Below are 7,288 nucleotides of genomic sequence, written 5' to 3' on the forward strand. Positions count from 1 at the left end.
TAATAAATATACTTCCTCCTTCATAATAATTGAATTTATATAGGGTGTTTGAGTGGAATGTTCTACTTTTGAAATAGATATATTGTTGGAATGAATAATAATGTATTAACATAAGCAAGTGAAAATGAGATAATATTTCCGGGCGTTATATATGTTACAAGGTGTCCTGCAAGTACTCTTTTTCCTTGAAACACAATCTTACCCGTTACACCACGTTCTCAGATACAAACCTTAACATGTATAAATCAATATTGTTGGGGGACCGCAGTATTAGATCGTTCACCTCTGGTGCATAGGGTCCTTGGTTCGATACAGCTAGCGCCAAGTAAGCTTTGTGGTAAATAAACGTCGTGTTCGTGCGTTTTCTCGGGGTTCTCCCATTTCCTCCCACTTTCTTCACTCCACCATTTCATTAATTTCTCATCATTACCGTCTCCTTAGCCTAGCCGGAATGAGCGTGGGACGTAAAACTTTCATCTCATCAATATGGCTTATTTCAGCAGTGATGTTTGTTCGGAGGTCCTGGATGATAGATGCCTTGTTCCTGTTAGAGGTCTGCACGGGCCGGAATTTTTAGCCTGGGCCTGGCCCGGCCCGGCCCATGAATATATAATGTGAGGCTCGACCCAAGTCCGAAATATGTTTTAGCATTTAGGCACGAGCCAGTCCCGAGCTCGTGTGATAATCAAATGAGCCCGAATTACAGAAACTTAATAATTAACGAAAAATGCATTTTTATTTACAGCAATTAGAGGTTTAATTTTGATGATGTACTTTAAAAGTTCTCCAAAAAGAACGGTGCAAAATATATCATTGTACAGTATTTACAAAGTTAGGCCCGAAAAGACCCGAGATTTATGGTTGTATATTTAAAAATTTCAGCCCGGACCCGAAGTGATATATGCTTTGTTGACCCGAGCCCGTGCAGACGTCTAGTTTCTGTAGACTCTATTCTTGAGGTAGCCCAACAGAAATATATGGGTCAACGTCAGGTTTGGTGATCTTGTAGGCTATAAATCTTTACAGAGAAGACTATCCTCGACCCATTTTCACTGAGTAACGAACAAATTGTTTCCACCTTTTCCACTAACCTTAGAATTTTCTTTCAATAAGAACTACCATGAACACTATATTGTTGATAAGTTCTTTGTCTGGAGGTAGTAGATTTGGTAATCCAATAATTCTTATTGTTAACAATAAACACACGCTGTTGAACTGTGCACTCCATTCCAATTGTTATGGACAGTATAATTAACAGAGGACACCGTTCGATCTGTGCGAGCAGTGCTGGACGCATTTTTGCCGATCCCAAACGTTTCAGCATTCTTGCCAATTTGATGTCGAGAACATAATCCAAACAACCCCTGCGGGGCTTCTAACCCGTTCCTACTACTACTACTACTACTACTACATTAGCTGTGGATCTATATAGTACAAGGGCAAACGTACTACTACTACTACTACATTTGCTGTGGATCTATATAGTACAAGAGCAAACTTATTTTAATGAAAGAAGTTTAATGAAAATTTTAAAACAATGATCGTTAAATCACTTTTTGAATATTATTTTTAATCTTATTTTAACGAAAGAAGTGTTATAAACATCTTTAAAAGTAGTAAAAAAAAAACTGTCCGTAGGCAGGATTCGAACCCTCGCCAAAAATATTTTCGTTACTAGCAAGTTACGCTAGACCACTCGGCTACCAGAGCCGACAGCAATTACTGTTTACTTTGTGCTATATGTAGATCATGTCTTGTGATATCGTATCTGTATCGACCAATCAGATCAGAGGATATGCTGAAACGTTTGGGATCCGCAAATATGCGTGCTGGACTGGCCATGTTGATTACCTGGCGATCGCCAAGGGCCCGTGGGCCCACACAGGGATCATCGGGCGTAGGCCTTTTGGCCTTGGTCGAATTTTCGCGATCACAAATGCTTTCTTGAGTCTTCCGACCAAAATGGTTGCGGAAGCCTAAGTTCGTCTTTCCGATAGAAGTCTTCTCGGTCCCCCCTTGCTCATATCAGTACTGCCCCGTCAGCCAGTAAAATTTTGTAGTTGGCAAAGGCCCCTCTCTAGTCCGTAACGGCCCCTTGCGCTTATTTGCTTTCACCTGTTGTCTCATGCGCAACAGTGATTTTTTTTTATTTTTTAAGTAATTTGTACACTGCTTTCAAATTTGTTCCTACCCTGCCATCAGACTCGGACTGGCCAGGGCAGGAGGGCGGGGATCCCTGCCGGGACCCTCTCTAAATATATAGACTATAATAAATATTGAATAACATGGAAAGTAAGATAAAAGATGTCTGTTGTGATGGATAATACTTACTCGTTGCAGTTTGTTCCGGACCCAGAGTTTGGTGGCCCCAGCATTGAATGCAGTTTTGCGATCCGATTATTGGAATGAAACTAATAGTATTATAAAATCCTTGTGTCTACATTCTGGAGATTTATTCCAGAATGTAGACAAAGGAAAAGTAATTGATTTCATTGCCTCATCAAGTGAAATACGTTTGATTGTCTCAGTGATTGTAACTTTTCTGCCATCTGTTTTTTACTACATATTTATTCAATACGGAAAATATGATTTTGTCACGTATCATGTATCTACATATATAGTGGCGTATTTACGATTTTGTTTTGGGGGAGCTTTGCTAACTTTATTCCTGGGAAGATGAAAATTCTGCAAGATATTTCATTTACTTAAGAATAGTAAATAAAATTTCGGGAGTCTTAAGCCCGGAAGCCCCCTTAAATACGCCAATATATATATATATATATATATATATATATATATATATATATATATATATATATATATATATATATATAGAGAGAGAGAGAGAGAGAGAGAGAGAGAGAGAGAGAGAGAGAGAGGAGGGCCTTTAATGACCCGCGCCAAGGGCCCTCAACTTGGCTAGTCCTACACTGTGCGCGAGAATGCAAAATCGATATGGGGGTATGATGGCTCAGTGGTAGAGTGTTCACCTCTAGAGTGGAATGATCCCTGTTTCGATCCCAGACCATGTGAGTTTGTGAACAACATCGTGTCCGTGGGTTTTCTTGGGTTCTCCTTTGCTCTCAATTCTCATTTCACCAATCATCACTCACTTTCATGAATCATTCTTCTTTAGCCTAAAGGCATTCAACAGTGGGACATACAACTAGAAATGGCATCTCATTTTTAATCATTTGCAAGATCGATATGAATAGAAATCGAAACTCCTGATTTCCGGCTTCATTTCAATGTACAGTAGAGTTCCGAGTATCAGGCGCGCGACTATCCGGTCTAGTTTTCTTTTAAATGAGGAAGGTTGCATTGGCGATATTGCCAGGGCATTGGAAACGGGCGTCTGCTACGATCCTCCAACGTGTCGTGTGCAAAATGCAAGTTGTGACAGGAAAAGAGCAATGTTCTGCTCCTTGTTCATTGTTTTGTCAGAAAAAAAAAGTGAAATCTTTGAATTTTACGTCCCACGTTTATGCTGGTTAAGCTAAAGGAGACGTGATGATGAGAAATGAATGAAATGGTGGATTGAAGAAAGTGGGAGGAAACGGAAAAACCCGGAGAAAACCCACGAGCACGGTGTTTGTACACCACAAAGCCCACACGGCGCGAGCTGGGATCGAACCACGGACCCCAAGTACCAGAGGTGAATGCTCTACCACTGATCCACCGCGCCCCCTATTGTTTCGTCAGTGTGTAACGGACCTCAATACAGTAATGTATTTATAAATTATTCTTGGAGTGTGCTTAATGTTTTTTATGTGAGTTCACAGAACTAAGGCCTATCCGGCTTTTTTGTTATCCGGTTTGCCCTTCCGTCACATTAAGCCGGATACACGGAGGTCTACTGTATAAGCATTTTACGTATACGCCAAATATGGACGCATAGTTGTAGCTATATAAAAATGGGACATCTCACTGAAATACATTGTATATATGTGGTATGATGTTGGCTTAGTATCCGTGAAATAATTGGTAACTACTTAAAGAAAGAAGTAATGAAAACTTAGAAAATCAGATATAACGGCGATAGGGATGGATGTCCTAACCACACATTACCCAACTAAAAGGCATCTGGTCAGCCACAGACCCTCTTGGCCTGTAACGCTCTGAAATGTAAGACTTTTTTACGTATCTGTAACTCTTTCGAACTTCCTTTCGTTGTATGGGGTCACGGTGGCTTAGTGGTTGAGTGTTCACCTCTAGTGCGTGGGGTCCCTGGTTCGATACCAGCTCGCGTCACGTAGACTTTGTGGTGTACAAACACCGTGTGAGTGAGTTTGCTCGAGGTTCTCCCGTTTCCTCCTACTTTATTCATTCTCCCACTGCGTTCATTTCTCATCATCGCCGTCTCCTTTAGCCTAGCCGGCAAAATCGTGGGACGTAAAACTGAAAGAGTTTATTTTTCCTTTCGTTATCTGTAACTTTTATGGGCTTCCTTTAGGAAGCTTTAAGTTTATGGACTTTCTTTAGCCATCTATAACTTTTGTGCATTTTCTTTAGCTATCTATGGAACAATACGTCCTTTATCTACTTGTAACTTTTATGGACTTCCTTTAGTTACCTGTAACTTTTTTGGGGCTTCCATTAGCTATTTATAAAGCTTTTATGAATTAGCTTTAACTACCAACTTTTATGGACTATTTCTAGCTGTATGTAAAATTAATGGACTTCCTCCAGCTGTATGTAAAATTAATGGACTTCCTCTAGCTACCTTTTTATGCACTGTAACGTTTATTTTCTTAAGCCTTTTTTAAAAGTTATAAAATTATTGTATTTCTCACAACTGTGAAGGAGTAAACAGTAAAGATTGACGGGATAAGGCATCACGTTTTATTTTCCTTTTTTAAAAAACAGACAGGGAAAATTGCGAAAATATGCGAGTGGCCTGTACACTAAATCTGATTAACAGTAGAATTGGAATAATACAAATATCCCTAGAACCAAGGGTACCCATAGGGCCGTTATTGACGCAAAGTGTGTCATTGAAATTTTAAGAAGAGCTTGAATAAAAGTTGAAACATTAAATTATTTAAGTGGCGGCTCATGAGGGAAGACTATCGGTAATAACTGGAGATATATCGCTTTAAATCAATGAAAGAATAGTTATCTTATGTACCTGATGTATTAATACGTTAAGTTTTCCCCTTAGTTTAAGGGAATGGGTTATGGATACCTTTTCTAGAACACCTCGATACTCAATGGGTGATTGCGAGCCGCGATAGCTAAGAGGCGCACTGTGTTCACCTCTGGTGCATGGGGTCCCTGGTTTGATCCAAGCTCATTGCAAGTAAAATTTGTGGTGGACACAGTGTGCGTGCGTTTCCTCGGGGTTCTCCCGTTTCCTCCCACTTTCTTCATTCTACCATTTCATTAATTTCTCATTATCATTGTTAGCCGGTATTACCACGGAACGTAAAGATTTCATTTCATGTTTTTTTAATGGGGGGACTGAAACGCTTTCTAGAACTCGCAATAAAAAAGAAAGAAAGGAGAGAGAGTCAGAGAGAAAGAGAGAGAGCTTCCTATCTCTCTCTCTCTTTAGAAAATAAGAAAGAGTAAAAAGATAAAAGAAAAGAAGAAACAACCTCTCTCTCTCTCTCTCTCTCTCTCTCTCTCTCTCTGTTACTTCCGAAAAGAAAGTAAAAAAGGGAGATTTGTTCTTCTCACTCTTTCTTCTTCTTCTTCAAGAAAGATTTTTTTAAAAAAGAAATAAGTATTGTCCCCCTAAAGCTTTCAGCCATAGTCGGTGTGTCCACCTCTAAGCTCTCTTGGAGGAGACGTCATATGGTGGGGAACGGCCTATACTGCATACTTTGATTTTACATGATGATCTCTGCGCTGAAATCAAGCTCCGTACGTGATTCGGTGCCAACGTTAATAACAAGTTTTGTCCTTGATAACCCCGTTATTGCATAAGGACGCAAAACACGAGAATGTTCTTTTTAGTTCTTATTAATATAACGTCAAGGAAAAGGGACATGCTTAAAACATAACAAAAAGAAAAAATACTAAACAGTCTCATTTCTTTACATCCACAATACAAAAACCAGTTGAGAATGTTCCTAGAGCATTGCCAGAACAAACTTTAAAAAATGGAGAGATGGAGCGGGAAGGATAATTGTGATTGTTCCTACAACCGCACCTTCTCTTTCTCGCAAAAATTCGCAAAATATCAACTTTCTATGATCTACGGTTTCCGAGATACAGCTCCTTAAATCTCCGGAAATCAGCCAGTTTTTGACCAATATCTCGGGAACAGTAAGAGTGACGCGAAAAATTTCATTTTTTCTCAGATAGTTTTTGATGTTCTATCGAATGGAGCGGTCAAAATAAAAAAAAAAAAACTCCGCAAATAACAGTCAGACACACACACAGAGAGAGAGAGAAAGAGAGAGAGAGAGAGAGAGAAAATTCAGAAGCTTTTTAAGTTCGTTGATAACCTATGTACTTTTTTACGCATATTACTATCTAGCTTCAAAGTTATTGCACCTAGGTATAAATATCAGTAACTAATTGTCCATTACTGGATGAGTTCATCGTGCATAGACTATACACTTTGGTTTCAGGAAGTCATTGCAAGACATAATGACACGATATGATAACGTTGCTGTCATACCATATCAAAAGGTAAACAAATTTATTTTCTTTCCACCCGAACTTCCGCTTAGGATTTAATCAAAGTTTGATTCTGACCAGAAGGCCGCACCCCAGTGAGTGTCATTGTTAAACCTGTCAGCACTTCCGTTTTGAAAGCTGTGGTAATACGTGAAACCATGTCTGTAGACAGTAAAGTGAAAAAGGATTGAAAAAGAAAAATAGCAGGTCCAATTACAGGATGCTGTAAATTCAGTGGTGCAACTAGATAATATTGCGCTCTTCGGTGGCTCCCAATACCGCAGCACTTGAAATTTTCTCTAAAAATTTCCAGTCAGTTTGGTAGATTTCTATGCCCCTCATCTCGCAATTGTGACGTTTGAGACTCTACAAGTCTATCTTTGCAATCCTAAATCACATAATTTAATTTAATCCTAATTCGCAGCATTGAATTTAGATATATCCCCAGGACAAAGAACATACTTAACTTTTAATTAATGGTGATTGTATACCGATGCTCGAAGTGCCAAATCTGAAGAAGTGGTATGTTTCAGTACAATTCAGTCAGCATATCCCTTGTAATCACAGAAAATTTCGCGAGTAATGAAGAGCGCGGAAAAGCCACTCAGTGGTAGAAATACAGTGATCATGATTCTCCTGAGGTGGAGGTATGCTATACCCC

The 7,288-nt window shown here is 39.3% G+C and overlaps 1 protein-coding gene across 1 annotated transcript in view; it reads right to left on the reverse strand.

The window, feature by feature from the left end:
• Positions 1-7,288, reverse strand: part of LOC145671415 (piezo-type mechanosensitive ion channel component-like) — a gene marked incomplete in the record, with an annotated part of 344,967 nt that overhangs the window by 195,263 nt on the left and 142,416 nt on the right.

The sequence above is a fragment of the Thermobia domestica genome, chromosome 2 (assembly GCF_964235325.1).
Source record: "Thermobia domestica chromosome 2, izTheDome1.hap1.1, whole genome shotgun sequence".
In the NCBI taxonomy this organism is placed as follows: Eukaryota; Metazoa; Arthropoda; class Insecta; order Zygentoma; family Lepismatidae; genus Thermobia; species Thermobia domestica.